This window comes from Nicotiana tabacum, chromosome 12, assembly GCF_000715075.1.
Source record: "Nicotiana tabacum cultivar K326 chromosome 12, ASM71507v2, whole genome shotgun sequence".
NCBI classification, from domain to species: domain Eukaryota; kingdom Viridiplantae; phylum Streptophyta; class Magnoliopsida; order Solanales; family Solanaceae; genus Nicotiana; species Nicotiana tabacum.
Window position 1 is genome coordinate 109,908,304 of NC_134091.1, and position 24,765 is coordinate 109,933,068.

Below are 24,765 nucleotides of genomic sequence, written 5' to 3' on the forward strand. Positions count from 1 at the left end.
GGCGGCTGCTAATGTCGCCAGACAAGTCGAGATGGTTCTTACTCGGGGAGGTCAGGGGTCTGATAAGAGGCCCCGTTATTCCGATGTGTTCAGCGGTGCCTCATCTTGAGGCATGAGTACTTTTGGTAGAGCTAATCCTCCCAGGTCATTTCATTCAGCGCTCCAAGTATCCCACGGTGCCTCAGGTGGTCGTGGCCCTCAGATGTATTATTCCGACCAGCTAGCCTATAGTGCACCACCAGCTCCTATTAGTGCACCTCCCCTCCAGAGTTATCAGGGTGGTTATTCAGGCCGACAGGGTTAGTTTCAGGGTCAGCAGTCACAACAGCCGAGGTTATGTTATACTTGTGGTGATCCGAGGCACATTGCCAGATTTTGCCCTCGACGGGCAGCTCACAGCATCAGCATTCTCGTGACATGGTTCTGGCACCAGTTGCTGCACCACCTGCTCAGCCAGCAAGAGGTAGGGGTCAGGTAGCCAGAGGTAGGGGCCAGACAATTAGAGGTGGTGTCACGACCCAATTTCACCTATAAGTCGTGATGGCTCCCAACACTACAGCTAGGCAAGCCAACTAATAAATTAAGCATATATTGTTAAAATTTAAACCAGGAAAATATAATAAAACCCAAACTCTACCAATATGTGTGCCAAGACCTAGTGTCACAAGTGTATGAGCATCTAGTAGATTATACAAAACCTCAAATACTGTCTGAAATAAAAATAGACAGAATGAAAAATACAAAGAGAGACACTAGTAGCTGCAGAATGGATTAGAGAAATAATTCACCACTATGTCCCTGGATAACGTGGGTGCAATACGATAGGTCCCCACTAGTACTTGCCTCAGTTCCTGCACAAAAAAAGTGCAGCAAGTGTAGTATGAGTACGTAAACAACGTGTACCTAGTAAGTATCAAGCCTAATCACGAAGTGGTAGAGACGAGATGGCCGACTTTGATACTCACTATGGGTCAATAATAATAATTGAAATACAACTAGGATATTTAAATTAGCATGATTTACAGAGTTTAAAAATCATTTTATTTAATCAGCGGAAATAATTAAATTTCTTCATATGCAACACTTCTCAATATATTAATTAAATTCCTTCAATTCAAATAATTTCCAATTTATCAACTAAATATCATTTATAGGAATAACAATTAATTCTTTAACAAGCAAGAATAATAATTCATTAAATTCCAAGGATTTTTCAATTTATCAATTAGCTTCGCAAGCTGAAATAAATTATTAAATTATCGTGTAATTATTATTATTAAACAAAATTTCTGCCGAGGACGTACGACTCGATCCAAAGTGTCATGAATACTGCCGAGGGACGTGCGGCACGATCCAATAGATGCATCTATCCTGCCGAGGCGTTCGGCCCGCTCCACAAGAAAGGAGGACATTTTCTTATGTACCTCCGGAAGGAGAGTATATTTATTATAAGATAAATTCGGGAGGAAGAACAATTTCTTTTAACAATTAATTAATTTAAACAGAAAATCAAACATATAAATTTTTCATCCTTTAATATTTTTATCTAACAATTCACAACATATATATAAATATATCTAATAATATTATATATATATATAAATAAGAAATACAATTTACATAATTAATTTATGCTTTGAGTCCTAAACTACACGGACTTAAGCATTAATAGTAGCTACGCACGGACTCTCGTCACCTCGTGCGTACGTAGCCCCCGCAATTATCAATAATTATTTAATTTAATCTCTATGGGGTAATTTTTCCCTCACAAGATTAGACAAGAGACTTACCTCGTCTCAAAGTCCACTCTCCGATTATCGCATCGCGTAAAATTCTCGATTCAATGCCGAAAAATTCGAAACTATTCAAAAGTTATATAAAATAATTAATATATGTCCAATATTTCGAAATCCATCTATTAAATAAATTACCTTATCCAAAATGATAAAATTCATAAAATTCACCTTGGGCCCACCTTCCCGGATTCTAGATATTTTCGGATGGAAACGTTACCCATAATCTCAAGAACTCAAATATATAATTTCTACCCAATTCCATAACTATTTTCGTGGTTAAAATCTTATTATTAAAAAATCTAGATTTTTTTACCTAAATCCTTGATTTCTAAGATTTACTAGTTATAATCTACCCATAATCTATGTATTTAACTCAAAGGGTGTAGAATTAACTTACCTTCAAGTTGTTAGTTGAAAACTCCTCACAAAGAGCTCCAAAATCGCCCAAGTATGGAAGAAAATGGGCAAAAATGGTGAATTCCCGTTCTTTAAAGCTTTCTGCCAAACAGGTCTTTCGCACCTGCGGAAGTTGTAATGCATCTGCGGCTCCGCACCTGCGGAAAATTCCTCGCAGGTGCGAGTTTCACTTGCCTAGCCATTTCTCGCATTTGCGCACAAGGCTTCGCACCTGCGCGTTCGCAGGTGCGGAAATCGTCCACATCTACGGTGGATTGCCCCTTCCCTTTTCCGCTTCTACGCTCAAAATCTCGCATATGCGAGGGCCGCGCTTGCGAGCTTCTAACGCATCTGCGAATGTCGCACCTGCGGCTGGCCAAGCGCAGGTGCGATTCTGACAGTAGCTAGGAGCTTCAGTTTTGGCTCCCAACTTCCAACTTGGTCCGAGCCCCGTCCGATTGATACTCGGGGACCCCGCCCGAACATACCAACAGGCTTGAAATCATAAAACAGACTTTCTCGAACTCACGGAACGCGTAAAACAATATCAAATCTAAGAATCACACCTCAAACCAAATTAATTCAAACTTAAGAATTTCAAGTTCTTCAATTTACTTCCAATGCGCCGAAATATACTCAAACTATTCGAATGACACGAAATTTTGCGTGCAAGTCTTAAATCATTATACGGAACTATTCCCAAACTCGAAATTCCAAAAGGACTTCAATTTCTCAAAACCCTACTCCAAATCAAATTTAAAGAACTTTAAACCTTCAAATAGTTGATTTTTACTATTAAGCGCCAAAACGCTCGCGGGTTATCCAAAACCTGATTCGAACATACGCCCAAGTCCGAAATCATCATACGAACCTAATGGAACCGTCAAATCCTGATTCCGGGGTCATTTTCTCAAAATATTGACTGAAGTCAAACTTGGCCTTTTAAGGCTAACTTAAGGAACCAAGTGTTCTGATCTCAACCCACACACTTCCAAATCCTGAACCAACTATTCCCTCAAGTCATAAATTAATAAAAGCATGTTCGGGGAGTTTTATTTTAGGGAACGAGGTTCTAAAGGTTAAAATGACCGATTGGGTCATTACATTCTCCACCTCTTAAACAAACGTTCGTCCTCGAACGGGTTTAGAATAATACCTAGAGTGCTAAATAAGTGTGGAAATTTGCTACACATGTCCTCCTCGGCTTCCCAAGTCGCTTTCTCGACTGGTTGGCCCCTCCACTGGACCTTTACTGCAGAAATCTTCTTGGACCTCAACTGGCGAACTTGTTTATCAACAATGGCAAATGGCTCTTCTTCATAATCCAAACTCTAATCTAGCTGAACTGTGCTGAAATCCAACACATGTGATAGGTCAGCATTATACTTCCGGAGCATAGATATATGGAAAATCGGATGAACTCCCGATAGACTGGGAGGCAATGCAAGCTCATAAGCAACCTCCCCAACTCGTCTCAACACCACAAATGGGCCTATAAACCTTGGGCTCAGCTTGCCCTTCTTCCCGAATCTCATAATCCCCTTCATCGGCGAAAACTATAAGAGAACGTTTTCACCTACCATAAAGGATAAATCACGCGCTTTTTGATCCGCGTAACTCTTCTATCTAGACTATGCTGTACGAAGTCGCTCCTGAATCAACTTTACCTTTTCCAAGGCATCCTTTACCAAATCAGTACCATATAACTTAGCCTCACCGGGCTCAAACCATCTGATAGGTGAACGGCATCGACGACCATATAAAGCCTCAAATGGAGCCATCTCGATGTTGGATTGTTAACTGTTATTATAAGCAAACTAGGCCAAAGGCAGGAAACGATCCCACTGACCTCCAAAGTCAATCACACAAGCCCTAAGCATATCTTCCAAAATCTGAATTGTCCGCTCTGACTGCCACTCGGTCTACGGATGAAAGGCTGTGCTGAGCTCTACACGGGTCCCTAATTCATTCTGTACTACTCTCCAGAAATGTGAAGTAAACTGAGGGCCTCTATCTGATATGATGGAAATTGGCACGCCATGCAACCGAACTATCTCTTGAATATAAATCTGGGCCAACCTCTCTGAAGTATACGTAGTCACAACAGGAATAAAATGTGCCGACTTGGTTAACCTGTCAACAATCACCAAAACTGCATCAAACTTCCTCAAGGTCCGCGGCAACCAAACTACAAAGTCCATAGTAATTCGTTCCCATTTCCACTCTGGTATAGTCATTTGCTGAAGTAGGCAATCTGGCCTCTGGTGCTCATATTTAACTTGCTGGCAATATACACACCTAGATACATACTCAACTATTTCCTTATTCATTCGTCGCCACCAATAATGCTGCCTCAAGTCACGATACATCTTAGTAGCACCTGGATGAATAGAATACCGAGAACTATGTGCCTCCTCCAGGATCTTTTTCCTCAGTTCATCCATATTAGGAACAGATAGACGATCCTGGAGTCGCAGAACACCATTCACTTCAATAGCAACTTCCTTGGCACCACCTCGTAGTACCGTTTCTCAAAGAACCATTAAGTGTGGGTCATCATACTGGCGAGGCTTGATCTGCTCAAATAGTGAAGACTGAGCTACGACACATGCAAGAACTCGGCTGGGCTCTGAAATATCTAGCCGCACAAGTCTGTTAGCCAAGGACTGAATATCCGAGGCTAATGGCCTTTCCTCTGCTGAAATGAAGGCCAAACTACCCATACTCTCCGCCTTTTGGCTCAAAGCATGTGCAACCACATTTGCTTTTCCTGGATGATATAAGATAGTAATATCATAATCTTTTAGTAATTCCAGCCATCTGCACTGCCTCAAATTTAGGTCCCTCTGCTTGAGCAAATACTGCAAACTGCGATGATCAGTATAAACTTCACAGGTTACCCCATAAAGATAATGCCTCCAAATCTTAAGGGCGTGAATAATTGCAGCTAACTCTAAATCATGTACCGAATATTGCTCGTGGGGCTTCAATTGACATGAAGCATATGCAATAACTCTCCCATCATGCATTAATACACAACCCAAACCAACGCGTGAAGCATCGCAATACACTGTATACATTCCTAAACCGGAAGGTAACACTAACACTAGTGTTGTAGTCAATGCTGTCTTGAGCTTCTGAAAGCTTCCCTCACAATCATCAAACCCTCGGAACGGAACACCCTTCTGGGTTAATTTGGTCAAAGGTGCTGCAATAGATGAAAAGCCCGTCACGAACCGACGATAATAACCTGCTAAACCCAGGAAACTCCTGATCTCAGTCGCTGAAGTGGGACGATGCCAATTATGAACTGCCTCAATCTTTTTGGGATCAACTTTAATATAGCTCATATTTAGAGAACTTAGTATATAGCTTTTGTTCCCGCAATGTGTGAAGCACTACTCTCATATGCTGCTTATGTTCCTCCTTGCTCCGCGAGTAGACCAAAATGTCATCAATGAAAACAATGACAAACGAATCAATATATGGCCTGAATACCCTGTTCATCATATCTATAAACAATGTCGGTGCATTAGTTAAACCGAAAGACATTACCAGGAACTCATAATGCCCATATCTAGTACAGAAAGCAGTTTTCGGAACATCCGAGTCTCGAATCTTCAACTGATGATACCCCGATCTCAAGTCGATCTTAGAGAACACACTAGCACCCTGCAACTAGTTAAATAGGTCATCAATACGCGACAATGGGTACTTGTTCTTAATAGTGGCTTTGTTCAATTGGCGATAATCAATACACATCCGCATTGTTCCATCCTTCTTTTTCACAAATAATACTAGTGCACCCCAAGGCGATACACTCGGTCTGACCAACCCTTTGGCTAGTAACTCTTCAAGTTGTTCTTTAAATTCTTTCAATTCTTTCAGAGCCATGCGATATGGTGGGATAGATATAGGCTGGGTATCTGGAGCCAAGTCAATACAAAAATCAATATCACGATCAGGTGGCATACCTGGAAGATCTGAAGGAAATATATCGGAGAACTCCCGAACTACTATCATTGAATCAATAGCCGGAGTCTCTACAGTAATATCCCGAACATAGGCTAAATAAGCCAAACAACCCTTCTCAACCATGTGTTGAGTCTTTATAAAAGAAATAACCCGATTAAATGAACTAACCGACGAACCCTTCCACTCCAGCCTAGGCAAAGATGGAATAGCCAAGGTAACAGTTTTTGCATGACAATCTAGAATAGCATGATATGAAGATAACCAGTCCATACCCAGAATAATTTCAAAATCGATCATCTCGAGCAATAAGAGATCTGTTCTAGTTTTATAACCACAGAATGTAATGATACAGGACCGGTAGATCCGGTTCACAATAACAGAATCGCCTACAGGAGTGGACACATAAACATGAGTACTCAAGGACTCAGAAGAAACACCCAGGAATGGAGCAAATAGAGATGACACATATGAATATGTGGATCCTGGATCAAATAATAGTGAGGCATTTTTGCCGCAAATAGAAATAATACCTGTAATCACAGCATCTGAGGCCTTTGCATCTGGTCTAACCGGAAAAGCATAGAACTGAGCTGGAGCGCCAACTAGTTGGCCTCCGCCTGGCTGACCTCCACTTATAGGACGGCCCCTACCCACCTGTCCTCCTCCTCTTGGTGGTCAGACTACTGGTGGAGCAAATGGTCCTGTAAGCATAGGCTGCTGACCCTGCTGTACTGATCTACCCCGGAGCCTGGGCAAAACCTCTGCATGTGACTGGGATCCCCGCACTCGTAACAACTCTTCGGTGCGATGGGCTGCTAACTAATTGTTTGGCCATGGGGAACTGAATACCCACTGGGAGGACCCTGAATAGGTTGTGGGCTGTAGGAACTCTCTGGTATAGCAATGAGAAAAGGTCGCACTGAAGCACCTCGAGGAGGTGGTGGTGCTGGAAATGGGGGTCTGCTGGACTACCCCCTCACGAACAGACCTCTGCCCCCAGACGGAGCACCTCTGAACTCCCCTGAGTACCTGAACCGCTTATCTCTCATAATCTGCTCTCAGCTCTGCTGACACACACCCTCAATCCTCCGGGCTATCTCTACAACTCGCTCATAAGAAGTACCCATATCAACCTCTCGAGCCATAGTGGCCTGAATACCAGTGTGTAAACCTGCTACAAACCTCCGCACTTTCTCCGCCTCAGTAGGGAGTATCATAAGTCCATGACGAGATAATTCAGAAAACCTCGCCTCATAATCAGTCACTGACATCTGACCCTGCTGGAGCTACTCAAATTGAAACCGCAACTCTTCCCTCTGGGAGGGTGGAATATACCTGTCCAGGAAGATACGGGTGAACCTGTCCCAAATCATGGGAGGAGAATCTGCTGGCCTGCCAAGAGCATAAAACTGCCACCATCTACGGGCTCTGCCCTCTAGCTGAAAAGTAGCAAAGTCTACCCCATGAGACTCTAATATCCTCATGTTGTACAGTCTATCCTTGCACCGATCAATGAAATCATGTGGATCCTCATGTCACTCACCCCCGAAGACAGGAGGATGTAGTCTAGTCCATCTGTCCAATAGTTTCTGAGGATCGGCGGCTACAGCTGGCCTGGGCTCAGGTGTAGCTGCTACCACTGGATGGGCTCCACCCACGGGTAGTGCACCCTAGGTCTGAAATACAGTAGCTGCCTGTCCATGAGCCTACGCGGTAGGGGTTTGTGCTCCCCCGCTCGCCTGAGATGTGGCTGGGTCTGCCGGAAATAAACTGTCCTGAGTCATATTGTCCATGAACCGCAGCATGCGACCCATGACATCCTGAAATCCCAGTACAGATGTGAAATCCACCGGAGCTGGCTCTGGCTCTGCCACAGGCACCTCATCCTCAATAATGGGATTCTCTGCTGGACCTACTGGCGGCATAACTGGAACAGTCCTGGGACGTCCTCAGCCTCTAGCAACTGGGGGAGTAGCTCTTCCCTGGTCTGGAACTTCATTCGAGCGCGTTCTCGCCATCTTTGAGAGAATAAGAGAATGATATTTAGTACTACATTAATTGCGCGATGGAATATGAAGAAAGGTAATTTTCTAACACCCTATAGCCTCTTGAAAATAAGTACAGATGTCTCTGTATCGATCCGCATGACTCTATTAGGCCGGCTCATAACTTGTGAGACCTAAGTGAACCTAGTGCTTTGATACCATGTTGTCACGACCCAATTTCACCTATAAGTCGTGATGGCACCCAACACTACAGCTAGGCAAGCCAACTAATAAATTAAGTATATATTGTTAAAATTTAAACCAGGAAAATTTAATAAAACCCAAACTCAACCAATGTGTGTGCCAAGACCTGGTGTCACAAGTGTATGAGCATCTAGTAGATTATGCAAAACCTCAAATACTGTCTGAAATAAAAATAGACAGAATGAAAAATACAAAGAGAGACACTAGTAGCTGCAGAACGGATCAGAGAACCAGCTTACCACTATGCCCTGGATAACGTGGGTGCAAGACGATAGGTCCCCCACTAGTACTTGCCTCAGTTCCTGCACAAAAAAGTGCAGCAAATGTAGTATGAGTACGTAAACAATGTGTACCCAGTAAGTATCAAGCCTAATCTCGAAGTGGTAGAGACGAGATGGCCGACTTTGACACTCACTATGGGTCAATAATAATAATAATAATTAAAATACAACTAGGATATTTAAATCAGCATGAGTTACAGAGTTTAAAAATTATTTTATTTAATCAACGGAAATAATCAAATTTCTTCACATGCAACAATTCTCAATATATTAATTAAATTCCTTCAATTCAAATAATTTCCAATTTATCAATTAAATATCATTTACAGGAATAACAATTAATTCTTTAACAAGCAAGAATAATAATTCATTAAATTCTAAGGATTTTTCAATTTATCAATTAGCTTCGCAAGATGAAATAAATTATTAAAGTATCGTGTAATTTTTATTATTAAGCAGAATTTTTGCCGAGGACGTACGGCCCGATCCAGAGTGTCGTGTACACTGCCGAGGGACGTGCGGCGCGATCCATAGATGCATTTATCCTACCGAGGCATTCGGCCCGCTCCACAAGAAAGGAGGACATTTTCTTATGATTTTAAACAGAAAATCAAGCATTAATTAATTTAAACAGAAAATCAAGTATATGAGATTTTCATCCTTTAATATTTTTATCTAACAATTCACAATATAAGTATATATCAAATAATATTAATTAAACAAAGAATACAATTTACACAAGAAATTCATGCTTTGAGTCCTAAACTACCCGGACTTTAGCATTAATAGTAGCTACGCACGGACTCTCGTCACCTCGTGCGTATGTAGCCCCCACAATTAGGAATAATTATTCAATTTAATCCCTATGGGGTAATTTTCCTCTCACAAGATTAGACAAGAGACTTACCTCGTCTCAAAGTCCACTCTCCGATTATCGCACCGCGTAAAATTCTCGATTCAATGCCGAAAAATTTGAAACTATTCAAAAGTTATGTAAAATAATTAATATATATTCAATATTTTGAAATTCATCTATTAAATAAATTACCTTATCCAAAATGGTAAAATTTCTAAAATTCACTCCTGGCCCACGTGCCCGAATTTTGGAAATTTTTGGATGGAAACGTTACCCATAATCTCAAGAACTCAAATATATAATTTCTACCCAATTCCATAAATATTTTCGTCGTTAAAATCTTATTATTATAAAATCTAGGTTTTTCACCTAAACCCTTTATTTCTATGATTTACTAGTTATAATTTACCCATAATCTATGTATTTAACTCAAAGGGTGTAGAATTAACTTAACTTCAAGTTGTTAGTTGAAAACTCCTCTCAAAGAGCTCCAAAATCGCCCAAGTATGGACGAAAATGGGCAAAACTGGTGAATTCACGTTATTTAAAGCTTTTTGCCAAACATGTCTTTCGCACATGTGGAAGTTAGAACGCATCTGCGGCTCCGCACCTGCGGAAAATTCTTCGCAGGTGCGAGTTTCACTTGCCTGGCCATTTCTCGCATTTGCACACAACGCTTCGCACCTGCGCGTTCGCAGGTGCGGAAATCGTGTGCATCTACGGTGGATTGCCCATTCCCTTTTCTACTTATGTGTTCAAAATATCGCATATGCGAGGGCCGTGCCCGCGAGCTTATTGCCCATTCCCTTTTCTACTTATGCGTTCAAAATATCGCATATGCGAGGGCCGCGTTCGCAGGTGCGGAAATCGTGTGCATCTACGAATGTCGCACCTGCGACTGGCCAAGCGCAGGTGCGATTCTGACAGTAGCTGGGAGCTTCAGTTTTGGCTCCTAACTTCCAACTTATCCGAACCTCGTCCGATTGATACTCGGGGTCCCCGGGTCCCCATCCGAATATACCAACAGGTTTGAAATCATAAAACGGACTTGCTCGAACTCACGGAACGCGTAAAACAACATCAAATCTAAGAATCACACCTCAAACCAAATTGATTCAAACTTAAGAATTTCAAGTTCTTCAATTTACTTCCAATGCGCCGAAATATACTTCAACTACTCGGAATGACACGAAAATTTGCGTGAGAATCTTAAATCATTATACGAAACTATTCTCAAACTCGGAATTCCAAACGGACTTCAATTTCTCAAAATCCTACTCCAAACCAAATTTAACGAACTTTAAACCTTCAAATAGTTGATTCTACTATTAAGTGCCAAAACACTCCCGTGTTATCCAAAACTCGATTCGAACATATGCCCAAGTCCGAAATCATCATATGAACCTATTGGAACCGTCAAATCCCGATTACGGGGCTGTTTTCTCAAAATGTTGACCGAAGTCAAACTTGGCCTTTTAAGGCTAACTTTAGGAACCAAGTGTTCTGATCTCAACCCACACACTTTCAAATCCCGAACCAACTATTCCCGCAAGTCATAAAATAATAAAAGCATGTTTAGGGAGTTTTATTTTAGGGAACGAGTTCTAAAAGTTAAAATAATCGGTTGGGTCATTACAGGTGCAGGTCAGGTCATTAGAGGTGGAGACCAGCCAGCTAGAGGTCATCCCAGGGACGTAGTTTAGGGTGGTGGCGCCCAACCCCGGTGTTATGCTTTCCCAGCCAGGCCCGAGGCCGAGTCATCTGACGCTTTTATCACATGTACTATTTCAGTTTGCAGTAGAGATGCTTCAGTTCTATTTGATCCGGGATCTACTTACTCCTATGTGTCTTCCTATTTTGCTTCCTATTTGGTTGTGCCCCGTGAGTCTTTGAGTGATCCTGTGCATGTGTCCACACCAGTGGGAGATGCTATTGTTGTAGATCGTGTTTATCGTTCATGTGTGGTTACCATTGGGAGTCTTGAGACTCATGTAGATCTTCTACTTCTCGACATGGTTGAGTTTGATGTCATACTGGATATGGATTGGCTGTTACCTTATCATGTTATATTAGATTGTCATGCCAAGATGGTGACCTTAGCCTTGTAAGGATTGCCTCGATTAGAGTGGAGAGGGAATCTTGGCCATTCTTCCAGCAGGGTTATCTCTTATGTGAAGGCTCGGCATATGGTAGAGAAGGGGTGTCTAGCTTATTTGGCTTATGTCCGCGATTCTAGTGCGGAGGTTCCTTTCATAGATTCGATGTCGGTTGTTCGTGAATTTCCAGAGGTGTTTCCTGCAGACCTATCGGGGATGCCACCCGATAGGGATATTGATTTCTGCATTGATTTGGCCCTGGGCACTCAGTCTATTTCCATTCCGCCATATCGCATGGCCCCGCCAGATTTGAAAGAATCGAAGGAGCAGTTGCAAGATTTGCTTGATAAGGGCTTTATTAGACCTAGTGTCTCGCCGTGAGGGTGAACCTGTGTTGTTTGTGAAGAAGAAAGATGGGTCGATGAGGATGTGTATAGATTATCGGCAATTGAACAAAGTCACCACCAAGAACAAATATCCATTGCCGAGGATTGATGATTTATTTGATCAGTTTCAGGATGCCAAGGTGTTTTCAAAGATTGATTTGAGATCTGGCTACCATTAGTTGAGGATTAGGGCTCTGTATGGGCATTATGAATTTCTAGTGATGTCATTTGGGCTGACAAATGCCCCAGCAACATTCACGGATTTGATGAACCGGGTGTTAAAACCCTATTTGGATTCCTTTGTGGTTGTGTTCATTGATGATATCTTGATCTACTCCCACAGTCGAGAGGAGCATGAGCAGCACCTTCAGATCGTTCTTCAGACACTGAAAGACAGCCAGTTATATGCTAAGTTCTCAAAATGCGAGTTTTGGTTGAGTTCAGTTGCTTTATTGGGTCACGATGTATCAGCAAAGGGTATTCAGGTGGATCCCAGGAAGATTGAGGCAGTCCAGAATTGGCCTAGACCCACATCAGCTACAGAGATCTATAGTTTCCTGGGTTTGGCGGGCTATTACCGTCGATTTGTGGAGGGGTTTTCATCCTTAGTAGCCCCGTTGACTAGATTGACCCAGAAGGGTGCCCCGTTCAGGTGGTCAAACGAGTGTGAAGCGAGCTTTCAGAAGCTCAAACAGCTTTGACTACGGCACCGGTATTGGTGTTACCCATAAGTTCAGGATCTTATACAGTATATTTTGATGTATCTCGTATTAGTTTGGGTACGGTATTGATGCATGGTGGCAAGGTTATTGCATATGCGTCACGGCAGCTAAAGGTTCACGAGAAGAATTACCTTGTTCATGATCTAGAGCTGGCAGCCATTGTTCACACGCTGAAGATTTGGAGGCACTATCTTTACGGCGTGCCATGTGAGGTATTCACTGATCATCGGAGCTTACAGTATTTGTTCAAGCAGAAGGAACTCAATTTGAGGCAGAGGAGGTGGATGGAGCTATTGAAAGACTATGATATCACCATATTGTATCATCCCGGGAAGGCCAATATGGTGGCCGATGCTTTGAGTAGATTAGTCAGTCAGTATGGGTAGCCTTCCATATATTCCAGTTGGTGAGAGACCGCTTGCATTGGATGTTCAGGCCTTGGCTAACCAGTTCATGAGGGTAGCTGTTTCTGAGCCCAACCGTGTTCTACCTTGTACAGTCACTCGGTCTTCCTTGTTTGAGCGCATCAGAGATCGGCAGGATGACGATCCTCATTTACTTGTCCTTAGAGACACAGTGCATTACGGTGGTGCCAAGCAGGTTACTGTTGGAGATGACAGAGTTTTGAGGATGCAGGGTCGTATTTGTGTGCCTAATGTGGATGGACTTCGTGAGTTGATCATTGAGGAGTCCCACAGTTCCCGGTATTCTATTCATCCGGGCGCCGCCAAGATATATCAAGACTTAAGGAAACATTATTGGTGGAGGCGAATGAAGAAGGACATAGTTGCCTATGTAGCTCGGTGCCTAAATTGCCAGTAGGTAAAGTGTGAGCATCAGAGATCTAGTGGTTTACTTCAGAGGTTAGATATTCCTGAGTGGAAGTGGATATCACTATGGACTTTGTTGTTGGACTCCCACAGACTCAGAGTAAGTTCGATGCAGTTTGGGTCATTGTGGACAGGGTGACTAAGTCAGTGCATTTCATTCCTGTGGCAGTTACTTATTCCTCTGAGCGGTTGGCAGAGGTTTATATTCGTGAGATCGTCCATCTTCACGGTGTGCCCGTGTCTATCATTTTTGATCGAGGTACGCAATTTACCTCGCACTTTTGGAGGGTAGTTCAGCGTGAGTTAGGTACGCGGGTTGAGTTGAGCACAACATTTCATCCTCAGACGGACGGGCAGTCCGAGCGTACTATTCAGATCTTGGAGGATATGCTCCGCGCCTGTGTTATTGACTTTGGAGGTTCTTGGGATCAGTTTTTGCCGTTAGCGGAGTTTGCCTACAAAAACAACTACCCGTCGAGCATTCATATGGATCCCTTTGAGGCATTATATAGTAGACAGTATAGGTCGCCGGTTGGGTGGTTCGAGCCAGGGGAGGCTCGGTTATTGGGTATAGATTTAGTTCAGGAGGCCTTGGACAAGGTCAAGATTATACAGGATCGACTTCGTACAGCTCAGTCCAGGCAAAAGAGTTATGCCGACCGTAAAGTTTGTGATATTGCATTCATGGTTGGAGAAAGAATATTACTTCGGGTATCACCCATGAAGGGTGTTATGAGATTTGGGAAGAAGGGAAAGTTGAGCCCTAGGTATATCGGGCCATTTGAGATCCTCGAGAGAGTGTGGAAGGTAGCTTATAGACTTGCGTTGCCTCTAGGGTTATCCTCAGTTCATCCGGTATTCCATGTGTCTATGCTCCGAAAATATCATGGTGACCCATCCCACGTGTTAGATTTCAGCTCTGTCCAGTTGGACAAGGATTTGACTTACGAGGAGGAGCCGGTGGCCATTCTAGACCGGCAGGTTCGCCAGTTGAGGTCAAAGAGTTACCCTTCAGTTCGAGTGCAGTGGAGAGGTCAGCCTATTGAGGTAGCTACTTGGGAGTCCGAGTCAGATATGCGGAGTAGATATCCCCATCTTTTCACCAGCCTAGGTATTTTTCTATGTTCGTTCGAGGACGAACGATTGTTTTAGAGGTGGAGAATGTGATGACCCAAAAGGTTATCTTGTATTTTAGAACTCGAATATGCGCTCTTAAGCCTTAAAATCTCATTTGTACCCTTCTCAATTTGCGTGCGCAGTCCAGACAGGTTTCTGGAAAGATTTTATGTTGAAAACTAATGAAAATAAGAATTTTTGCCTTAAAAGTTTATTTTAGTTGACTTTGGTCAACATTTATGGTAAACGGGCCCGGATCCGTGTTTTTACGGTCCCGGTAGGTCCGTATCGAATTATGGGACCTGGGCGTATGCCCAGAATCGAAATTGGAGGTCCCTAGCTTGAGTTATGCATTTTTGATGAAAATTAAAAGTTTGAAAATTATTTGTTTTTAAAAATTGATTGATATTTGATATTGTTAGTATCGGGTCCGTATTTTGGTTCCGTAGCCTGGTACAGGTTCATTATGATATTTAAGACATGTCTGTGAAATTTGGTGAGAAATGGAGTTGATTTGACGTGATTCAGACGTTCAGTTGAGAAATTAGAAGTTTTATAGTGTTCTTGAGAATTTTATTTGAATTGGTGCTAAATTTAGAGTTCTAGGTGTTATTTTGGCAATTTAATCGCGCGAGCAAGTTCGTATGAAGTTTCTAGACTTGTGTGCATGTTTGGTTTGCAGCCCCGAGGGCTCAGGTGAGTTTCGGATAGGCCACAGGATGTTTTGGACTTTGGATATCTGGTTTTTCTGCAGAATCTGTGTTCTGGCATGTCCTTCTTCGCGTTCGCGAAGGTACTCTCGCAAACGCGAAGAGTAAACTGGGTAGCTGAGGATTTATTCTTCACGAACGCGAAGGTTTGGTCGCGAACGCGAAGCGATGGGGGCGTTACCTTTTGTGAACGCGACAATCCCATCGGGAACGCGTAGCGTTAGGCACTGGGGAGGGGGAGTCAGCCTTTTCTTCATCGCGAACGCGAGCAACGTCTAGCGAACGTGAAGACCAGGGAAGGGTAGCCTACGCGAACGCAAGCACCGCCTCGCGAACGCGAAGGCTTTGCAGACCATACACTTAGCGAACGTGGCAGTACTCTCGCGAACGCGATGAACACTGTCGCCCAGCACTTAACACAGAACCCAAAACGGGACTTTTGTCAAAAAACTCATTTTTCTCAAACACCAAACAGTGAGGGGCGATTTTTCAAGAGTCATTCCTTCCTCAAATTGTTGGTAAGTGATTATAAACCATTTTCTTTCAATTACCCATTACATTCCTTGAATTTTCAACCTAAAATCTAGAGTTTTCATGGTAGAATTAAGGGTTAGGGTAGAAAATAGGAATTTCGGGAATTTGGGGTTTTAGACCTCAATTTCAGGTCGGATTCCAAAACTAATTACATATTCGGGCTCGGAGGTGAATGGTTAAAAGGATTTTGGTTCGAACCTTGGGTTTTGACCAAGCGGGCCCGGGGTCAATTTTTCGACTTTTTGGAGGAAAAATTGGAAAATTTAATTTATGCAATATAATTGCTTCCTTTAGCAATAATTGATATTATTGAGTCATTTTTAAATAGATACAAGTGGTTTGGAGATGAATTCCAAAGGAAAAGTTGTGATTGAGAATTAAGTGGCCTTCGAAGCGAGGTAAGTGATGAGTCTAACCCTGACTTGAGGAAATTAGGAACATTAGATTATTTGCTAAGTGAAATTCATGTGAGCGGCGTATATGTGAGGTGATGAGTACCTATGCGCCGCCAAATTTACCTGTTTTTTTCATGTTTCTCTGTTTTTCTTATATTGTCTTTTCCTATGTCAAATCGCTACGTGTTATGCTGGTATTGTTCAATTTATCGTTCTTATCATGTTTACGGATTTTCTAGTAATAATTGAGTTTTTATTTCAAAGTTGAGATTGATATTATGGAATCAAATATTTAAGCAAGGTTTGTACTTGTTATTCTGTCTCCCTGTTGTTATTTATGCACTGCATTATGGTAAGGGATAGTGTTAATGCACGAAGGGTGATGTCGTGCCATATTGTGAGTGTTAATGCACGAAGGGTGATGTCGTGCCATATTGTGAGTGTTGATGCACGAAGGGTGATGTCGTTCCATATTGTGAGTGTTAATGCACGAAGGGTGATGTCGTGCCATATTGTGAGTGTTAATGCACGAAGGGTGATGTCGTGCCATGATATGAGAGTAAAAGCACGAAGGGTGATGCCGTGCCGTTTCTATTAAATTTATGGCGAGATTGAGAGTAAAAGCACGAAGGGTGATGTCGTGCATTTTTTCTTACTGTATTCACTATTCCTGTTGATTCATGGTATATTGACTGCTCCGATGATTATTCTGTTGTAGTTCTTTATCTTGTACTCCCCTCAGTATGTTTCTCCTCCCGATATTTTCTGTTTCGTTCTTCATTCCTGTTATTTGCGTATACACTGTTAAATTATACAGGTTGATTTGTAGGTGCCTTGCCTTAGCCTCGTCACTACTGCGTCGAGGTTAGGCTCGACACTTACCAGTACATGGGGTCGGTTGTACTGATGTTGTACTCTGCACTTTCTGTACAAATTTTGATACCGGCTCAGGTTGATCGAGATTTGCCACTGGTCCGCCGTCCGGAGACTCAAGGTAGATCTACCGGCGTTCATAGACCTTGAAATCCTCGTCTATCTTTTATGTCCTACTATTTTCTTTCATTCAAACAGTTGTATTTCTATCAGACTATTACTTGTAGTAAATTCTAGAATGCTCGTGAATTGTGACTCCAGATCTGGGTGGTAGTAATTAATATAGTTTTTATGATATTTCGCACTTATTATATTTTATTTTAGTTAATTATTGTTATTTACTGAATGGAAATAAGGGATTGGTTTAATGATTCTCTAACGCTGGCTTGCCTAACAAGTGAAATGTTAGGCACCATCACGATCCCGTCGGTGAAAAATTTAGGGTCGTGACACTTACATGGTATCTTTAAGTATTGCTCTCAAGAGAATATTGTCAAAATGAGCTAATTTAAGCTTTCAAGGATGGTAGAATCACCAAAAATATTCTAATACTACTAAAGTAGGAATTATGTGGAGTTGGTTAAGAGGGTGCATAGGCTATCAAGGTTGCTTAGAAAACCAAAGACCACCTTATCACTCTCCTTTGTCTTTTTTTGTTTGTATACCTTTAAACACCATAAAATCTCTCGTGTCAAACGTTCCAATTCTTTCCCTTTCCTATTTTAAAATGACCATTTCATATTATAGAAGAAAAATTTAATAGTGCACGAAATTATATTTTTAAAATGTCAATTTTGTTTCAATTCAAAAAATCATTTTGGCATAAGCAGACACCTTAATATAATCCTAAAAAAATAAAAAAAAGATGAGGCCTCAAACCATTTGATTGAAAAAATCTATGTCGCGATCTCTGAAATTCACAACTGGTATATCTAATCTTTATTAGAGTACAAAGATATACTTACTAAGCAAAAAACTATTTTCTCATCAAACTTTAGACCAAAAGCACCTTCTGCTTAGTTCTTACTACAAATTTATTCCAAAGATAAAGAAAAAATCTTAATGCTCCTCTTAAGTACGACGAAATTTCAGATTTGGCATCAAGCAAACGTTTCCTTCAAGAAGAAGTTTTTACGGCTAATAGTAATTCCCTCCGAGTTGTGCAAATACTTGGTTATACATTGTGTAAAGTTTATCATTATCAATCAAGCACTAATACCTTCATAGGAAAAATAAACCAGGTACAATTACCTTTTCCTTACTCATATTCTCTCTAGATATTATATCCTTATTCACCCGTGATATTTATTTGCATTATACGTTGTATAGTTAGATTTAAACGCTTATCAAGTAATGTAATATTTTCATTGACAAAGTACTCAATATTGTGGCACGAAGAGTAAAGCTCAAAAGTATACTTTAATTGTATCAAGTTCTAGCAAGGACGCTACTTGTTTGGCCGAAGCAAATAACGAAGTTGCAACTGTTAAACACGTACCTCCAATGGATCCGACTGTTCGTCTATACCTTTTTTAACTTGCTCGTTTTGAACGGCATAGTCTCCACTCTGTTATGTGTGACCATCATTTGTTTAGTTCAACATCCTATTAGAAGAAGAATACGTCATCAGATGGCCAAGACAATCACTTGGGTTAAAAAGGGAAATGAATTCCTAATAAGGAAAACAGTCTGATGCGTCAATATTATATTTGAGTGTTTTGAAAATACGATTCAACATCAAAAGAAAAGTTGGTACGCAAGAATAATACATCACAATATTTCAGGTCTGCAACATAGAGTTTAATAGAAATTATATTTTAATGTTGATATTTCTGTGACATGTGTGATTGTTTCATAATCTCTTTCAAGGCGTAACTTGTTTGAAGCATTCATGAAAGCTTATCTTTCTCCATCTTAGAAAATAGTTAAAATATTAAAATTTAAATTTAATAAAAGAAAATAATGTCAAACGTCCTGTCATGCTTTACCTACTTTTAATGGATTTTAACATCCTATATAATTTTATTGACAAAACAAATGTTAAATGTGAAATAACTCAATTAAATTAGTATATGTTAATTGTTTATGATTGTAATGAATGTTAACAGTTATAGGGAAGGTCAAAAGAAAGGTCCTTTTAACAATTTTAATGAATTTAATATTTTGAGCATCCAAACCTACTACAACCTTGTCCAAGTAAATTTGAGACCACCTATGGCAAACCGAAAACGGCCAACACTTAAGAAAAAAACAAAATAGCAAGAAAGAGCATAAATAAAAGGAAAAAGAAAGCTATGAGAAGTCCAGATATAACAATAAATCAGTCTAACCACGGAAAAACGTCTCCTTTGAAATAAGATGATTGAATTTTCAACTAAGCCTCAAAAGATTGACCAACACTTCAATCAACCCTTGCCTATTTGTATATATCTCACAAGTTCTAATTTCAATATCTAGAGAATTCGTGATATCCTCTAATTGTTCCAAAAGTAAATAGCAACAAAATTGAGTAAAAAGAGTTAAGATAATTTAAAAATAGAAGAGAAGGAACCTGCAAAGTCGCAAACTGTTCCGTGTATTTTCTCCGGAGCAGAAAGTCTCATGTCCACCACCAGTGGCTCCGATTGGCCGATGTCTTATATTTTGGGGATAGCACAATTATGAAAGATGCCACAAAATCTTGTCTCACTAACATTTTGTTTCCGGCAGGGCACAAAGAAAAAAGACTAAACTTGCTATGGTGTATTATGAGAAAGAAGAGGAACCGAGAAGGCGTAATTAAGATAAATAGTAGATGAAGGTTTAATGAGAAGGTTTAATGAGAAGGGTTAATGAAGGAGCGCGACTTTTAAGTCTTAACCGAAGGGTAAAAATTATTTTAAACAAAGAGAAGAAACAAAACAATAGAGAAAATATTAAAAAACTGTGAAGAAAGATAAGTCAAAATACTTGATTAATTAATAGAGTGTCACGTCACCGGGCATATGTCCCTCAATTTTATATATATATATATATATATATATATATATATATATATATATATATATATATATATATATATATATATTGATCCACTATCACTCTTAAGAGGAATTTTCAAACCATTCAAAGTAATACCCTAAATCTTCAAATTGTTATTCTGCTACTTAGCTATAGCATATTTTGCAAAATATTTTTGTATTTTATCGATAAACAATTCTTTATCCCCGAGCTCGAGGAGAGTTCATGAGTGAAATTTATTTGTTGAATGGAGGTGAGTTCAAGGCTTCTTTGATCGGAAAATGCATGCACTTTAAAAATTATTATTATCACCGACTCAAAATAATGCACCAATAAGCGGGCAAGCAAGATTTTGTAAAGATGGATGTCCATCCAATTGGACCGAGTAGTGATTGGCATTGATGAAAAGCCAATAAAAAATATTATCACAACATACTGCGAAAACAAAAGTTGCACCAAAATTACTTAACATCATCAAATTTATATTTTTGTCCAAATTTAAGCAAGTTCTCTTGTAATAAAAAAAAATAAATGGAATATAAAATTTAGACTCAATCCAACTACAATATAAAGGTATTTATATCCTTTTCAGATGTTATTCGCGATTAAGTCATGACCATATCGTCTGATCTCCCTCTCGGAGTCTTGCAATGTGAAAACATCACCATCTATGACCGGGCCCTTTAACATTTTCATGATAAACAGTGGTGGTGAATGAAATATTGCTTTATAATTGCATATGAAAGGCATGAATATCTCTGCATAAAGCAAATATATATATGTACATAAAGGCAAGAGTAGCAAGTCAAGACCAACAGAACGGTGCATTATTTATTTGTTACCTTTATCTTGTTAAAACGTAACGAAGAATGACGTCAATTCTACAATCCTGAGTTAATCCACAGGATATTATCCAACACCATATTTAAATATCAGGATTAATATTACGGCTTTTCTAGAGTCTCATCCCGCATCACCGGCCAAAGTCCTTGTCATTTGAGATAAAATCAATATTCACATTGAAAAAGGAAAAATATTATAGAAGCACGGGTAGATATATTTATCTACTTGGGTGCTAAAAGTTTTACATATGATTGAACTAACAGTTCTAGGTCCTAATTAAAGCATTTTTAGATAGAAGTATGTCTATTTCTCAAAATATTAACGCTAAAACACAACATTTATAAGACAACAATTGCATAAAAAATTATTAATTGAAATTTCAGGTTTAAGAAAATAAAAAAGAAAAGACAAAATACAAAAATTGTGAAAATATGGGAAGAAGTAACCATGCGATAATTAAATCTTTACTTGAGGAAACTTTCTACGGTATCGAGTACACAATCAAATAGCATAATACTCAGGAAAGAAATTGCAAAACATTGTGTCAAATGAAAAAGAATCATGTTAGAAAGAAATGCCGCCTGCCTCATTTGTATTGATGCAATTCCTAGTAGAGTTCTATCGAATTGTCAATAAAAGCATCACGTCAATTGTTATTCCCCCGGAAAGAAAAATCATCTCATAAGCTGTTGAAACAATATTTCAGCTCTTTACTTTCATGTGAGAGATCAAACTCTTAAACATCAATTAAACAATATGATTTATATGATAAATGAGAAGTAAGAAGCAAAATTGACCCAAAAAAAGAGCTTAAAACAACTTGCACGAAGAAATACCTCATGTGTGCTCTCTAAACCAAATTCAAATAGTAGATAGTATTGTCATTAGAAGAAAAGTAAAAGATGATGCATATATTTGAGGAGTAGAAGAAACATGTATCATTGGGAAATGCAAGAGACAACAGTCTCTTTAGAAGACTAATAATGAATACATATATAGTTGTCTTTTCATTTGTTTTCAGATTTAGATTAATTGAACTTAATGTAAAAATGCACGATATTTAAAAGAGTACAATAACAATTGTAATTGAAGAAAGATATATACGTGGATTATATATTTTGTACAAACATGTTATATCATAAAAAGAATGAAATCATTTAGTGAAAAGTTATTTTTCAAGGACTAAGTGTTCACTGAAACTAGAAAACGCGCCACAAAAGGGTATTCTTGGCAACGCTGTGGCGACCCCGTGGTTGTTGACTATACTAAGTGACAGATACTTATTAGCGGCGACCATTTAATGTCTCCACAAAAAGATATATATTAGTGGCGATCTTCACAGCCACCAAAATGACCCACGAAAGTTCTTCAAAAATGGGTTGCCACTGACGATGTACGTTTAGTGGCGACCAACTCGCCACCAAAGACCTACAGTAGCGATAGCAAGTCGTCACAGAAAGTGTTTAATTTTTCTTAGGTTGCCACTGAAACCTATTTTCTGTGGCAACTTGGGTCGCCACTGAAGTGTCTTTTTTATTAAAAAAAATTAATTGGAAGCTACATTTTACTGCTTTACCCAACAACATATGATATTATAAGAAACACCACCAAATGCAATTGAACAAAATGACATAGGAACTTTTCATTACCGTCTATTCTACAAAGTATACACCACTTCATAATACAATCAATTGTGCATAACACATGGAAAATAAAATCAATTGTCTATGGATTCCTCCTTGGCCAACATCATTTTCCTTTTCGACGAACCTTTGTCCTCGTAATTTAAAGAGCAAAAATGTCAATGATCATTTTGATAACTCTCATAACAGAAAGCAACTTTTTCTTTATAATATGTGAAGTACTTATCAAATCCAACTAAGGTTCATATCAACTTGTATACAAGATAGACTTATGAAATGAACAACTTCAGTAACTACTACTGCTGACACCAGTAAACCTTCATCTCTACCCTAAGCACTATTCTTTTATGGCATCCTAATTAATCCAGAACTGATCGACATTAAGGTCTTGAATACTGTATAATCTTTTTCTCAAATTTGTGACTTCTAATGAAATTGAAAACATCTCTCAGCAAACTAGCAGAACCTCCAAATAAATCATGGCATTATATATTGTTGAAAGTTCATAGAAAAATTCAAAGCATTGAGCATAATTTATCGTACAATATGTAAAGCAAAGAATAATATTAAAATGGCAAAAGGATATACCTGGACAAGCAGTTTAGATAACCTGGGACGAGCAGTGCTAGGCTGAATTTAGGAGTGACTCCTTTTGGCCGTCCCTGAAATTTCAATCAGCAAGATAAACAAAGACTTGGCATATCCTCGTTAATTTAGCAAAATGTGGAAGAAGAGTGTAAACATCAAGAAAGTTACAATGCCTTCTATAAGGCTATAACTAGAATTTTACTAATTTCTTGATAACTAACTATCCATATACACACGATTTTCTATGATAGTGGCAGGAGATAAATAGGTAGAATTATAATTCCAAGTTGCTATTGCAATTATATATATATTTTTAAAAGATATAAGTTTCTTAAGAGTAATTTTGCATATCACCTAAAAATGAATCTTATGTTGCAATCTTCTAAGAGTAGGAAATAAATAATGAGATTATCAAATTAACAGATTAATTATCAATCGTGCAATAAATATAATGCCCCACTCACATGTGCAAACTGTATTAGCAACACATTAAATGAGATTCTCAAACTTGTATTTGACCATAAAGAGCCTTGCCAGATATTGCAGCTTTATGCAGTACTAATGGTGTGCCCATCTGCACTTGAGTCAAACCTTCTTTAGATATTAACTAGTACATACTTAAATATAAAGTGTGAAGCTAATTAGTAAACACAATGATTATTAATTTGCAGCTTCTAGTAATTGATTACCTTGCCATAAAGGAGAAACTAGTTTCTGTATCTTGTCAGATAGCTTCTGGCTTCTCCTCACAGACACCTACAACATAAGCAAAAATTCACCCCTTTTTAGAGCTAGTGGTGCCAAGATCAGTTAACAATGCAAGTTCTTGCAAATTTCAATTAGAGAACTTTGCTATATGCCCAGAAATTAAAACATGAAATGCCTTAATTTACAGGATAAAGAGCCTCAAGAAATTGTATGGAGATAAAAATTAGAGTCGCTCAAACACTGAAGCAATGAGGGCAACAAAAAATCCAAAAAGCAAGTCAAGTTGAAATAACCAATACACATCGAAAAAGTACAATCACATCCACAAGGAAATAGAACTTCTCTAAATTGCATAAATTTAAGAAATTAAATTTAAAAAAATATAATTACGACTGACTATATAGCAGTCGAGCCAACGAATCTTATCCTCTATCCGCCTTATTTCTGGCTAAATCCCAGCCTTGTCATTGTAATTAAGGGGGTGGTAGTGGCATCGTGAAAGGGGTCAAGAAGACAGAAAAGATTAAAAGGAGTCGTGGGATTTGGATTAGTGATTTCTGGTCGAAGAGACAAAATCGCCGGTGAAAGTTGCTCAACTAGATGAATTTGGGGAAGGGGAATATAGGATTTTACGGGGAGGTTTGGGGGAAATGAGATTCTAGGGTTCGTTGGGGGCTAGCATGGGGTGGGGTATGGGCTTGGGAAACGTTTATGGACAGGAAATTTGGGTTTGAGTCTGACCACTTTGAGTTTCTTTTTTATTTGGTT

General features: G+C 39.5%; 1 long non-coding RNA gene across 1 annotated transcript; it reads right to left on the minus strand.

Annotated features, from left to right (window-relative positions):
* Nucleotides 1–612: 612 nt before the first annotated feature.
* LOC142167440 (uncharacterized) lies at nt 613–20,027 on the minus strand. The gene is made up of 4 exons (XR_012697580.1): nt 19,767–20,027; nt 18,714–18,819; nt 8,656–8,718; nt 613–851 (listed from the first exon to the last, which is right to left on the minus strand). It is a non-coding gene; the product is annotated as an uncharacterized LOC142167440 (long non-coding RNA).
* Between the last annotated feature and the right edge of the window lie 4,738 nt (nt 20,028–24,765).